Below are 14,064 nucleotides of genomic sequence, written 5' to 3' on the forward strand. Positions count from 1 at the left end.
AGTGCACGGTCGCGATATACGTGATCGATAGACTTAATTTTCTGCTCGCGTGAAACGTCGTCGCGATTAACTTTGTTAGGTTTCCCAGAATAAAAGCAAAATCGATCATAATTATTCGACGACTGACGTTATTGAAAGATGTATATTTATGTCACGAGAAGATAGGTCGAGATGTTATAAAATTTTTGTTGTCTAATTTTATAATCATAACCTTATTTTTTCAATTTTATTGGCAAGATGGTAAAAGTGGCGCCGATTTTACGTGCAAAAATGGAAATCGCAATAAAAACGTTACATCTTTCTAATACACAACTGACGTATTCGAGTTATATTTTGAAACAGCAAGATATGAAGAAAATATGGTAAAATAGTTCATTGAACTATTATCTAACTGGAAGAGTATATCTCGAACGTCTTAGGTCAAACGAATTACATTTTTAGAAGATAATTTCTTGCATAGTTGATGGTTTTTAATTTAATCTGAAACTATTTAATCGAGATCACTGAATTAGCTTCTCGCGATACGCATTAATCATATAAATGTGATTAATAGAAATAAAATATGTATATATCATACTTCCGCATTTGAATTCTTATATTCGTTTCTACTACAGATCGCACGTCAATATTATTAAAAAACTTTTAATTTTTCAAGCATTTAAATTAAAAATTTGAAAAAATATTAAGTTGAAGGCGAGTTCGCATAATCTTTTCGCTAGTACATTTCTTATTAAAGACATTTTAATTGCGCGGCATTTTTATTTCGACGATGTCTCATTCCTTCGTTTTGTAATGTTTCGATTATCAAGATCACTTTACGTCGCCACATTGAATAAAGAAAGCGACATCAAGGTCATTCGATAGGACGAGAAATGAAATCGAGACTCGTTCGATCCACCTGGGATTCGACCGATCCAAACTGTATTCTCATTAAGAACACCTCGATGCCGCGAGATTTATTAATGAGTTTATTCTTCCCGCCTTAATACGCGCTGGAGAGTTGCCGAGCGAGCCGTAGTCGAGTTCAAGCCGAGAGCCGTAGAGTTTCAATTAGATGTGGTTATAATAATGCGCGATCCCCCGGCCCGCCATGACGGCCGATGGTTGATGACCCCCCTGGACCCCAGGAGAGGAGAGATACGCACCACCACCATCACGACTACCCCGCGAACGAACGGGTCTCCAGGCTTTTCCTTCCACCTTCGTGATACCGAGTTGTTAGTCACGGCGTTTCCGGGTTGCAGGACGAGATTCTTTCTACCGATCACGACGTGTCACGCCACAGCCTCGCGTATCTCTCTCTTTTTCTCTTTCTCTCGCTCTATCATTCCGCCTCGGCCCTACGATCGCTTCAGGTTGGTCCTTTCCTTTTCCTCTCTCCTCTCTTGCCCCCCCCCCCTCTCTCTCTCTCTCGTCCTCTTGCTCGAGAGTGCAGTCATCTATTTCAAACGACTATGCTCGACGGTCGCCTCAGGTCCGACAGCGACGCACGAGAGAAGCCGATCGGTGCAATCAAGGGGATCGATTCACGAAGGTGTAAGGACCGCTCTTTTCCTTTTCTATGTAGACTTATTTACCTCGTCGATGTTTAGCGAAAGTAAAGCGATCGACTTATAACGCGCGAGCACATATTGCATCGGCGAAACCAACTTCCAATATCTGACCCACTTTCCACATATCAAAAGATGAATCGATATCTCGCAAGGAGCCGTGGATTTCAGTGCAATTGCGCCAAATCGTTTGCTGGAAAATCTTACGTATATCGATTTACCTTGGAGCTTAAGCAAAGCTCAGGCAAAGAAGCTTTCATCGGTATCTAGGTCAGTGGAATCACATCTTGAAAAAGAGCGGAAAAGCATTTGAATACAGGTTTTTTTTTATTTATACACGAATAAATCTAATTTCGTTAATCTGAATATTTTTTCTGAAGATCATTAGTATCTAAATAAATTCAAATATAATACACGATATAAAAATGTCATTAGTTAAATTATATGCAAAGACGATACGAATTGAATGTCCCGGATTTAAGTGCAAAGAGCAAGAGAGAAATTATTTGTCATAATTTTATATCCGAGAGACTCATCCTATTATCCATCATTATCCGTCACGAAGAATTCAAAGATATCCCGATAGGATGGTTCTCCTCTCGAATCGGATTTAACAAACTGTCAAGTCTCAGGATCACGACTGACCGGTGGACACGCGATTTTCCAGTCGCGAGCATCCCCTCCGTCCTATTGTTCGCGAATAATGGCATCCATTGTGCACGCGCGTCGTGCCGATTATGTCACGTATTGCAACGCGCGGAATGCATACAAACAAAAGCGCCCCTCTCCCTCTCCCCCCGCGCGCCACCGGTTTCAGGCCGCGAGAGATGCAACGTTTCCGCGGCAGCGCTTCCCCAGAAGTGTCGAAAAAAGTAGCGGCATTCAAACCCGTGAGAAGGAGGAAGTCGGCGGGACGGAAATCCGGACGAAAGGTATCGAAATTGTAACGCGCGAAAAAAATAACGCGCGTCCATTTATCTCGCGTCTCGCTTTCTCGGCAATAATAGATTATCCGGGATTACGAAATAAAAATACTCGTTGGAGAATCGTGAGCCGATGAAACAACGGATGAAAGTCTTCCGTATCGAGAGAACGGAAATCTGCTCGACGTGAGATCGCTCGGCGTGCATACAATACGTGTGCGCGTTTTACTTTTTAATATATTTGAACATTATACGCGTTTCTCGCTGTAATGTATCTCTTTCGCCTCCTTATTAAACATTGCGAAACAAGAATAAATTATTCGCGCCGGAATCGCTATAATATTCTGCATGTAATTATTACGAAATATTTAACGGAATAAATTAATAACCGCTTTGAAAATCCGCTTCGAAAGTGAGATAATATTCTACGAATATTATCGCGAGCAGACACATATCGCTGAAAAAGTTTGTTTTCACGCGTTGCACCGTATGTGTTTATTCAGTTTTTCGCAATATCGTAGGAAGTTATTGTCATAAGCACGTCGCTTTTGTTATATTTTGAAGAGGAAGCGCGAGAACCGACGAACTGAAAGGTTTCGGCAGATGATTAAAATTTTCTATACCAAGAGAATTCTTTTACTCTCTCCCATAATTTTATCAACTGCATTATATATCATGTCCTTGTTATATGTGTCTTATTGTGACGTATTCGCGCATTTTATTTCATTGAAAGAAATTGAATTTTGAGAAGCTTTCTCGCAAGAGTGTCGGCGCATTTCTTTCCCATCAATTTCTACATCGGTGAAAGTGAAGGAAGATTTCTACGATGTGCGATGTGTAACAATTAGGCGCGATAATTAGCGTAATAAAGGACATAATGATTAACGTAATTCCTAACTAGACGTGTATTTGTTACATTCTTTGGCTCTCTCTCGCGATTTAACAAAAATATCCTCCTGCGAAAAGAATCGTTATCGGAGAACAAAGCGTGCGGAGGGCGAAAACGTTAATTGCCGGCGTTACGGCCGGGCTCGTATATCATCCTGGGGATAGATTAGTGGAAAAGCGTGCGCGCAGGATGCGCATGGCTGCGCAAACGGACGAATGTAGGCTCTCGGTTCGAAAACGGCGAACGGTGCAGCGGCGGCGCGTCGTTGGAGCGACTAATGGACACCCCAGGTGAAACCATCAATAACGCGAGAAATTCTTAATTAATTGCAGCATATGGTGGCTAATTAAATGCGATACACGCCACGACGCCGGCGGCGGACATGCCCCCCGCATCGCCCTCCCGTTTTTTTCTCTCCATTCCCCCCCTCCTCCCCTTTATTTCATCCCTCTTTCACTCTGTCTGTTCGTATTCCTCTTTTCTCTCATCTCGCGAGTAATTTTTGAAATTTTGCCCATTTCCAAAAAGATATTTTTACGCAGAAATTAAAAATTGAAGATAAAAACTTGACTTTGTGCCATTACAAACATTTTTGCAAAAAATACAGAGATGCACAAAGATTAATTTAATATTATTAATAGACACTGCCAGGGAAACGTATATATTATTCTTTTTTTTAAATTAAATATAATTAACTCTACATGTTAATTTGTTTCTCTTTATAAATTTGTAATATAATTATTTTACAATTGATATAAAATATGATCAAAGAGGATTCCGTGAAGAATTTTCATTTAATAATGACATTTAAAATGACGCGCGAGAGATCTTGGTGTGCACCCGATACTATGTTATACAACGTTACGGCTCTTGCCAGAAGCGAGAACATCGGCATGCAAACCTGACAGGTCACGACAGAGTGTTCCTGGGGCAGCCCAACGGCAGCAGATTGAAGTCGTGCACGAAGCACGTCCCTGTCACGGCCACTAGGGGGAATTCTCTCTCTTTCTATAGTATTTCGCTTTTTTTTATATCTCGGATTCCTCCGAGCGCTATTGTTAAATCCGATATACTTTGCTCGCAAAATATTTCAATATCAACTCCGATTTTTCACGCACACGTATGGTAGATTTTTAATATTCTGCCATCACACTTGTAAGACGAAAGATAATTTTAAAACAGTTAGATATTTACAAATTGAATTCAATGAAAAATTAATGACAATCGAAAAAAATTAACATGAAAAAATATAATTGAAATACACTCTTTAAAAAATGTAAAATTGATTAATCGAAATTATGAAAGCTGTTTTCTGTCATGTGTTTACTTTGTGAGCAGTCTGTCTTCACTAATCGCGTGTTTTGAATTCAGAGAGTTAGTAAAGCAAAATGTGCGTGATTTTATTTGTTTTATGCGAGTTTAATGTACTTTCGAAAGGAGAGGAAAGTTATAAAACACATAAAATCGTAATGTCTTCTCAAGTTTACAAAATGTTAAACGGTTATTATTGCAGAGATTGTAACGCTTTGTAATATTTCAATAATTATAAAACCGAAATTAATTCTACGATATTCTCCAATGGAATAAGTAATGGAATCGATTTTTTAAAATAATGAATATTATATGAATCGTTGTCATTTTTCACAAGCGACGTAATTTCATATTCATCATTATTCCTATTGTCACAATCATTCCAGAGTTTACTTTTATCATTCTTCTCGTTTGCGGCACGAGGCGCAAACGGTTATTAAATTTATCAAATCTATACGCGACTACGAGCTCAATCATATTCCACGTGCCTGCTTCTCGGATTTCTTTCCGCTCCGATATTCATGTAGAGCACACGCAGCCGCCGACCATCGGCATCGCGGAAAATGAATCGTCTCTCCGTCGTTCCCTGTCGCTCCGAGCTCTGGCGTGCACCTTTCCACGCATGGATGCGTGCATTTGAAACGCCGAAGAGACCTCTCGGCGGCGGCGTACGTTACAAGGAGACCTCACCTGGGTCCCCTGGGTGTTAATAAACCGCCGCGGTTCGATATCGCGTGTCACGAAATTCCATTTGTCTGACTCAGCCGCGAGAGAATGCGTATCGTTATTATGCGCGCGCGTGTCCGCGTGGAAACACGCATGCGTTTATCATCCGCGATCTCTTATTCTACGCATCGCGGCGGCGTGTTGACGACGATTAGAATCTCGCACCATTGAACTCTCGGATAATCTCTCGAATGCAAAATTCAATATTTCTAACCGATGGAAATACAAAAGTAATCGGACACAGTTTTTAATTTTCAAAGAATTAAAAAAACTCACAATGAACCTTAAAATTCTTTAACATGTAAATATAACTAAATAATAAATCATAAAAAATTTTAGATTATTTACTTTAAATAATAAAAATATCAAAATGATGAAATATTAAAATTATTATTTCAACTATCATTGAAACAACCAATATAAATTTGTATAATGAAATTCATTGATTGTGTGTTATATTTAAAAATTAAAGTGTCAACATAAATATATATAAATCATACTTGGTTTTAACAATCTACTATTAAAATATTTTTATAATCTATTCTACAAAAATAATTAGTAAATAATTGATATTTAGCTTATTTACAATTTATTTAGAGCTGTAAAACCCTACCCTAGTTGAAACTCCCTCTATTTTTATATAGCAAAATATTCTTGCTATTTAATTTGCAATTTATAAGGCAAAACATGCAATTATATCGCGTAATTGAACGGTTCACAAATTACCGTTGGATTTCAAAGATGTTTCGCGCGAGCTAAGAGGGTTAAATCTTTAATCCTTCTAATTAATAAACGCCGCGATATAAACTATAATTTTCGTAACGCTGCCTGGTGGAAGAGGGTCTCTGGAAGAGGCCCTGTCGACCGAAAAGCAATCATTGCAATCAACAAGCGGTAATGATTGACCGGCTTAATAGAATCCGGCGCGTGATCTTAAACACGTGCCTCGGAACGCGAGAGCGGAAGGAGGTGAACGTACCCTTATACCGACGTAATACTGTTCCTTCTCGAGACAGGGCCGTGTACGAGTTACGTTCGCGTGCTTTCCACTCACGTGAGTGCCGCGTAATGCTTAATATTTCACTGTGGAACGCGGCCGCTTTTCACAATTACACGCTCGTCGACCATACTTGATGGGCATATCACTCTTTATCCCGAAGCGGCATTTTTCATAGGCAAAATATATACGGATGATACAGAGAAGAGGCTTAATCTTAATTTCTCGATAAAAGCCGGAAGGATAATCGATACATTAAACGCGGAAGCGTATGTGTGTAATGCTCTTCGAAGAATCGCGACGTATACCTTTCCATAAACGCATTTCCATTTACATACATATTTTTTCTATGCACGCAGTATCCACTTTACTTGCGTGTAGGCACTACGTACGTACAATGTACAAACGAGTTCCGATCGGCTACATACGCAATCGAGCGGTCTCTCGCGTTTAAGAGGCTAGTAATGTATATCGCGAAAAAGTCGGAAAATAACACGCTTATGTCCCATCCGCGTCGAAGCGTTTACTCCCCATTAAAACGTTTCTCGTGTCAGCAGGGAGGATAATCGCGCGATAAAGCGGCGGTTATGATCCTATGAAACGTTGCTCGATATATTCGCATGACGTTTGCCTTTTAAACCAACAACGTTACGTAGAATAACGAGTTAACTCGGTAAAAATTAAAAAATACGCCAACGTGTCTGTGCATCGTTCACCTGCAAACTCCTTTAAACTTAATTTACACGAAACTCTAGTTCGTCTTTACGTAATGTCTTTAGAAAAAGAGAGAGAGAGAGAGAGAGAGAGAGAGAAAGACGCGGAGAAGAGAATTATGAAAGGCGGCTAGTCATTTACGTCGTTATTCTCTATAAAGGAGTTATCCACGCCCTTCGCGGCGAGAGGACTAATTAGCGTACCGGAAGATTAGAGCGGCCGCGAGTAATCTCTCCCCCTTCTCTCTCTCTCTAGCCAAGTAGTAACGGTAAAATCGAGATCAGTCACCCTCCGAGCGAGTAGAACGAGCTGTTTGCGGGTATCTCTCCGTCGACATTCTCCGCATTTACATTTAGCAGCAGCGGTTACCCTCAACCGCGCGATAAATTGCCATTTCGCGTAGATACGGCAAAATTTCTCCGATTGTAATTCGCAATCCGATGTGGACGGCCCTAATTTACACAAGTCGGCTAATGGAGTGGAAGTAGGAGCTCGCATATTAGACGCAAAATTACACAAAATTACGCACGATTGCGTGCACAACGCACGCGCGCAGGCCATAATTAATATTGAACAGTTTCTCGTGTGGGTGAAGGTGTGTTCAATGCGAACACGCGTTAACGAGCAATCGCGTAATCCGAGGCAATGATATAACATAACCGTGGGCTGTCCTAGTTTCTGGAGCGAAAGACAGAAACAGTTGCGTTACCATCTGTTACAAAGAGACACCAGGGCACGCATGTCGGATAAACGCGTGTCGGACCGGTTCTAGGTGGGTGGCGGTACTCTGTAATAACTATGAGATGCGATTTCCATCGTATCGATCGTCGATGAGCGTCTGAGAAAGTGCGAGAAACAGGCTCTTATTCTTTTTCCCAAGATTACATATTTTTTTTCGTCGACAAAATTGAATAAAATTAGAAATGAATTTGTGTAACGTTATTTTTCACTTTCTTAAACCCGATTGTGTGCAAATTCTTCCAACGCGCGCTGATATATTCAGCTTAAAAGACCGAGTTTAAATTTACAAATGTATTCGATAATAAATTAGCAAGAGAGCAAAATCAACGCGCGCGAATTGGCGATTCCACCGTTACGTTTTCGTCGTCGCAGAAAAACGATCGATCCTGGACGATAAATGGAATGAATGCTATCATCGACGACGCGCGCAGCGCGCGTCATAAATAATTTATCTCGCAAGAGCTAGCGTTAAAGAGGCAGGAGGGGAATTTACTCACCATAATCGGAGCGCGATCTCGCCGCTCGGATGCAGAAGAAGGTGATCCGCCGACCGCAGCATCTGCAACGAGAAGAGAGAAAAATCTCTTTCACAGCCGTGCTAATTCACCGTTACATCTATCGGCGCGATACGCTTCCGGCATAAGGCACCGAGACACGATCGTCGCGAGCGAAAAGGAAAAAAAAAACGAAAGAAAGAGGAGAGAGAGAAACGTCATAAATATGTATAAATTTTTGACGGTGAGAACGTGAAACTGGAATTCCTCATCGCGAGGGAAACGCGTCTACTCCGCGCCTCGCCTACGTCAATAAAATCGCAGAAAGGACGACGTTGACCTCCGCACGACACGGAGAGGACGACGATTCCCCGCGGATTCGAGACTCTACGCTATCCCCCCCCCCCTCCTCCTCTCCCTTCCTTCCTTGCCGAGTCGTATAGATGTTCTCGCCGGGAAATGGTCTCGCAGCGTGCCTTCCCGCGAGATTATCTCAACCTCGAGGTCATTGAGAATCGCATAAATAAAGCGCAATTCAAGGAGCGCGTTGCACTCGCCAGTTGACAAAGGGAAGGGAGAGGGATAAAGGGAAAAATCGTAAAGAGGGTCGAATGAGATCCGGAGAATCTAGATTTCAATGTATTTCAAAAAGAATATGAGACACGTATCTCGCAAAATTTTTCTCGTTTTACAAGGTAAAGGAGATGCAGTTTTTTACGATATTAATCTTAAAACATTAATATCCCAACATATTTGTGAAAGAGATTTATTTTAATTAACAACGATGCCTCCCTCCTACCTGAGGTTTGTCAGAAGAGATATTAATCAGTAATCTCTCTGATATTAATAAATCTATTATTTATATATGTATAATACTAATAGAGAGAGAGAGAAAGAGAGAGAGAGAGAGAGAGAGAGAGAGCGCTAATAAGATATTAATAAATTATTATAATTAGTAATACCTAATAAATTATTATAATTAATAATTATTAATAAATTATTATTAATTGAATAATATTACACAATTATTACGTAGAAAGGGTCACGTACAAAAGAGGGAACATTATTTCTCTCGCTTTTTCAAAATCCCTCGTCTTTCTTTATAGGGCGCGGTGCGTGTCGAACGAGATCTAGTCGCCGACTTTTTTCCGGGAACCGTGTTCCGGAATCGTGCAGGAAATCGTAGTTCTCTTGTAGGAAAGAGTCTAGCATCCCGTATGCGAGCGACCGGAATTAACGTCGTTTATTTCTATTTTCAGTCTCGAAAATCTCGAATCCGCAGAGGCTTGCACACGGCCTCTATCACGGCCTTCGCAGTCGCGAATTAGCGCGCTATAATTTGACTGCGGCAAATTGACTTTCTTATCGCTCGACAAGGAAATGAACCAATCGGAGCTCGCTATAAAATACGTCCCCGTAATATATCGCGTGAACGTATATTCATATCATTAAACAATTTCTTCTCCGAAACACAATGGAATGTGAACAATACTCGATATCCTCCTTCCCGATGCACTTGTCAATTCCGCTTCATTATTTCTTTCGACACGTACTAATTTAGACTTCCATTCGCACGATCGTTAAACAATCAGTCTCTTGGAACACTTTGCATAGCGGATTTCGCGATCCAGGATTTTTTTTCTTCTCTCGAAATTCACGTACTTGGAAGAGCGAAAGTTATATCACGCTGGAGATGGGTGACAAAGAGACATCCTCGAGGAAATTACGATTTAGTTCGCCCGAGTACGCGCGTTACACGATACGATCATTATCGTGGCGGACTTTTAAGAGCAGTAAACTAAGCGCGCGCGAGACGTAACGTTATAAAATCAAAGGGAGATAAAGAGCCGCGAGAGCGCGGGATGGGCGACGTTTATAATAGCATCGGGTGATAAGAAGATAAGAACGCCTTAGACACGCACACCGAGTGTCAAGTTTTTCGTATCGCATACCTTTTTGTCGTGGATAGTCTTGGATTACGGCTAACGATACTTATGGGAATCTACGGACTCGCTTTCTCGCGATAGAATTAAATGCGCACGCAACGGAGAATACACTTGGCGAATAAATGCCAGAGCATACTTTGAATCGATACTTTTCGATGTCTCGTGAAATTCTTCCGAATTATCTTTCGCTTATAATGAAAAAAAAAAATTTATTACAACGGTAAAAAATTGTTGATTCTACTCATTAAAAAGAAGACAGAAGATTTTTAAAAAAATTATAAAGACGAAAGGTTAAAGAATAAAAAATTCATAGAATTAAGTTGTACGAAAAATTAAAAAATTACAATCATATAACTCACGTGGAGAGAAAATTTTATTTTGAAAAATGACGGACGATTATTTCTCGCGTTTTAAAAAAGGACAAGATACATATTTCTGACATACATTTCGACATATATTCCTAAAGTCTTTACTGCGGGGGGGAGGGGACACAATGAGGGGTTGGCCCTTTCTCGCAGATGCATTCGGATGTGCAATGTGGGTCCGCAGAGAGTACCCGTTATTCCCGACGCGCATGCAAATCGTTATTATCGCCGTTGTTATTATTGCGGTGCCAGATACGAGTGCGCGCCGCATGACAATAGTCTCTTTCGTACGTACATATAAGGCGAAGGTTTCTCTCTCGTATAATAACTTCAATTTGAAATTAGCATACACGCACGACCGGTGAGTGCATCAATCCGCTTACAGAGTTTACGATAACGCGTCGCTCGACATGACATCTTTATTAAAACTCTGTCGAAATAATTTCGCCACGGATAATGACCGTTCGTGAAATTCTCTGCTGCAGTTAATATAACGAGTCAATAATCCCTCGCAAGTGTTTCAATAATTAATGAATGACATGCGGGACAATAATTGGCATCGCGGCATTAAACGTCGTTATTGCACAAGCAAATTGACCTAGATTATAATATATTTCAATATCGAGGACGCTGTTCTCTCTCTCTCTCTCTCTCTCTCTCTCTCTCGGGTGATTTATTTTTCATATGTTATACATAATATAAATACAATATTCCTCACATAGTCTTCTAAATATTTTAATATCGTAATAGCGCCGAGCAGAACGATAACTAGATAATATAAACTTGCAACCCCGCGTCGTTCATCATCACGGTACATCGCGCATCTTCGACGATAAACGACAACGACGACGACTACGACTACGTACAACGACAGTAGCGTGTAAAACGCGGGCATGCTTATCCGCGCGCGCGGGGAGAGGGGCTTAATCTGATCGGCTATTATATACGTACGATGTACAATAACGTTCGCAAGCGAGCGCGCGTTGCTTACAAGAGCGAGCGAATAGAGACGTTGGAGCGTGCAACCGCGTTGCTCGTGCGATGCAAAATCGATACTTTCCCCAGCCGAGCGCGGCCCTCGCACTGACCTATCGGGCGCATCGGGTAACTGGGTGAACCCAGTAGCAAGGCGATAATAAATTAATCATCTAGTTATCGTGTACACGGGCGTAATGACTACCCGTGTTTTGTCCGTATATCGCGGATCGTCCTTCGATCGGCAACGCGAGAGATTCCACCGCGATTATACAGATCGAAAGACGAAGCGCGTGAAATGAGAGAGCCGGTGTTCCCTGTAATTCTCATGGGAAAATTGTTTATATGTGGTGCCTCTCACCGTCGTCCCTACTCGTGTACGATATCTCTCATCGCGCGTTTCGCAGTTTGCGAGATCAGCTGACGATTAGCCTCTCTCTCTCCGTCTCTGATTAATGCGTGTACTTATGGAAATTGCCTTTTGAAATCTCAGAAAAGCGAGGCCCCAAAGTGTAACAGCCGCGACATATAAATGTCGTCTCGATGGCAAAACGAGAGACGGGACGCGCGAGAATAATCTCGACTCGTTTTACAACGGCCCGGATTTTACGCATCTCGTGTAGGTTTCGCCTCCTCGCAAAGTTCTTTCTACGCCGTTGCACCGCGGGTCTCTCGTACGTGTCCTTTTAAAGGCGCCTCCACACATGCATCGGAAGGCCACGAAGGAAAAACACGGGGGTGCGCGCGTCGCTGCGGCTCGGAACTGGCTATAAATAGGAGTACAAGCGCGCGCTATTTCCCCTTAATCCGGAGAAATTGCGCGGCTTCGAGACCGGTTCCGGTGCTGCAACGCGTTTCCAAAGGTGCGTCTTTTAATACGCTTTTAATGAAGCGGTTCCCACAAATATCCTAATTATCGCGAGATTATCGCGCAATGCGTATGCGTGCGTCGTCAAGATCGAAACATCTACTTCTTCGAAGAGACGCTGCTTCGAAACTGATTGTAAGATTAAACCGCGAGCATCGATTTTTCCGTAAAAATTCGCCGGATTTCCGGACGGAATATATTATAGCAAAATTATAGGCAAAATTTAATATTAAAATTTCATTCCGGCCCGGAAACAGAAAATTTATCGCGTCTCATAAGTCTCATTCGTAAACGGAATGAACGATAATCGCGACTTTTGTCTTGTAAATTTCGAGTTGAATTGTGAAAGGGGACCGGTCACATTATTTCGCTGATAATTTTAACCTGTTGTTGAGTGCGCAGAGACCGCCGCTTAAATCGCGAATGGTAATATTATAATGCGATATTAAGTATAATATACGATTTTCAAGTTAACGATGGTGCAGTTTGCCGGCAGCCCGCAACGAGCTTAAACAAAGAAGATCGTCTGGTTGGCATCGTAAATTAAAAGATACATTTCGAGAAGTATAATAATTTCCCACAAATTCTTCAAGCATAGAGATTTCTCGGAAATAATAAAAATATCAAATACTTTAATGCAGCTCTAATTTTTTGCAAAATTTGCGGAAATAATTCCAGTCCAATTTTCAATTTCGTTGTCAATCTCAATTTGTAAAAAATAAACGTTGCATTATGTCTATTTATTAAAGCTTCCGATCGTCTAATAAATAAAATCCTTTGTTCAACACGGAACAATTAATGAACAGTTACGCGGGGCGAGATAATTAATTAATATTATTATTGCCTTTATAACACGAACATATTCTCTATGTTAATCGCAAACGCGCAACTCATTACCCCGTCGAACACCTTTGACTTTGACTCGCGCGCGATATTTTCATCTATTAATAATTTATACCGGCGTTTCAGGCGGCGCACCCCGTGGCACAGGGAGAGAGGGGGAAGAGCGAGAGAGGCGTTTACGATATCTGTCGATAGTTTCACAGTTCGCATCCGCATTATTACGCGTGCGCGTATCGGAAGATAGATCCGCGCGAGATAAGCCCGGTCGAGATGGATAGAGAAGGAGATGAGAGAGAAAAAGAAAATAGCGATCTCGAGTGCGCGAGATTAATGAAGCCGACCGTTGGCGCGATAGTCCATCGAGGTTCTCAACACTTTCACCGAATAATACGTCGACACGTAACGGCCGCTAATTGCTTCTCGTAATTTTAATTAATCCGCGTCGCGTACAAGCCGGCAGGAAGACGGAAATTCCTGCGATCGCGGCAGGAAAGGCGCGAGCAACACTTTTGCGCGCGCGTCGGAGCGTCTTCCGCGAAGATTCATCTCGGGGATACCTCGAGTAAACAAGCTGCCGCGGTCTTTCGTAATGTCTTCCGATATTTCATCGCGATTGCGCCAACACGATCGCGCGTATTATTGGTTATAGGTGTTTTCCCTCGTCTGACGTCAGCGGAATCTTATCTCGCCGCGTTGAAGTTCATTGTCCTATTGTCCGCGAC

General features: G+C 41.7%; 1 protein-coding gene across 5 annotated transcripts in view; it reads right to left on the bottom strand.

Annotated features, from left to right (window-relative positions):
* Nucleotides 1–14,064, bottom strand: part of LOC105255365 (SH3 and multiple ankyrin repeat domains protein 1) — a 115,019-nt gene that overhangs the window by 61,247 nt on the left and 39,708 nt on the right. For all 5 annotated transcript variants that reach the window (XM_025410789.1, XM_025410776.1, XM_025410773.1 and 2 more), the window contains exon 2: nucleotides 8,349–8,410. The gene's annotated coding sequence lies outside the window, so the exon portion shown is untranslated. The remainder of the gene's footprint in view (nucleotides 1–8,348; nucleotides 8,411–14,064) is intronic.

This window comes from Camponotus floridanus, unplaced genomic scaffold, assembly GCF_003227725.1.
Source record: "Camponotus floridanus strain SB8 unplaced genomic scaffold, Cflo_v7.5 scaffold103, whole genome shotgun sequence".
NCBI classification, from domain to species: Eukaryota; Metazoa; Arthropoda; class Insecta; order Hymenoptera; family Formicidae; genus Camponotus; species Camponotus floridanus.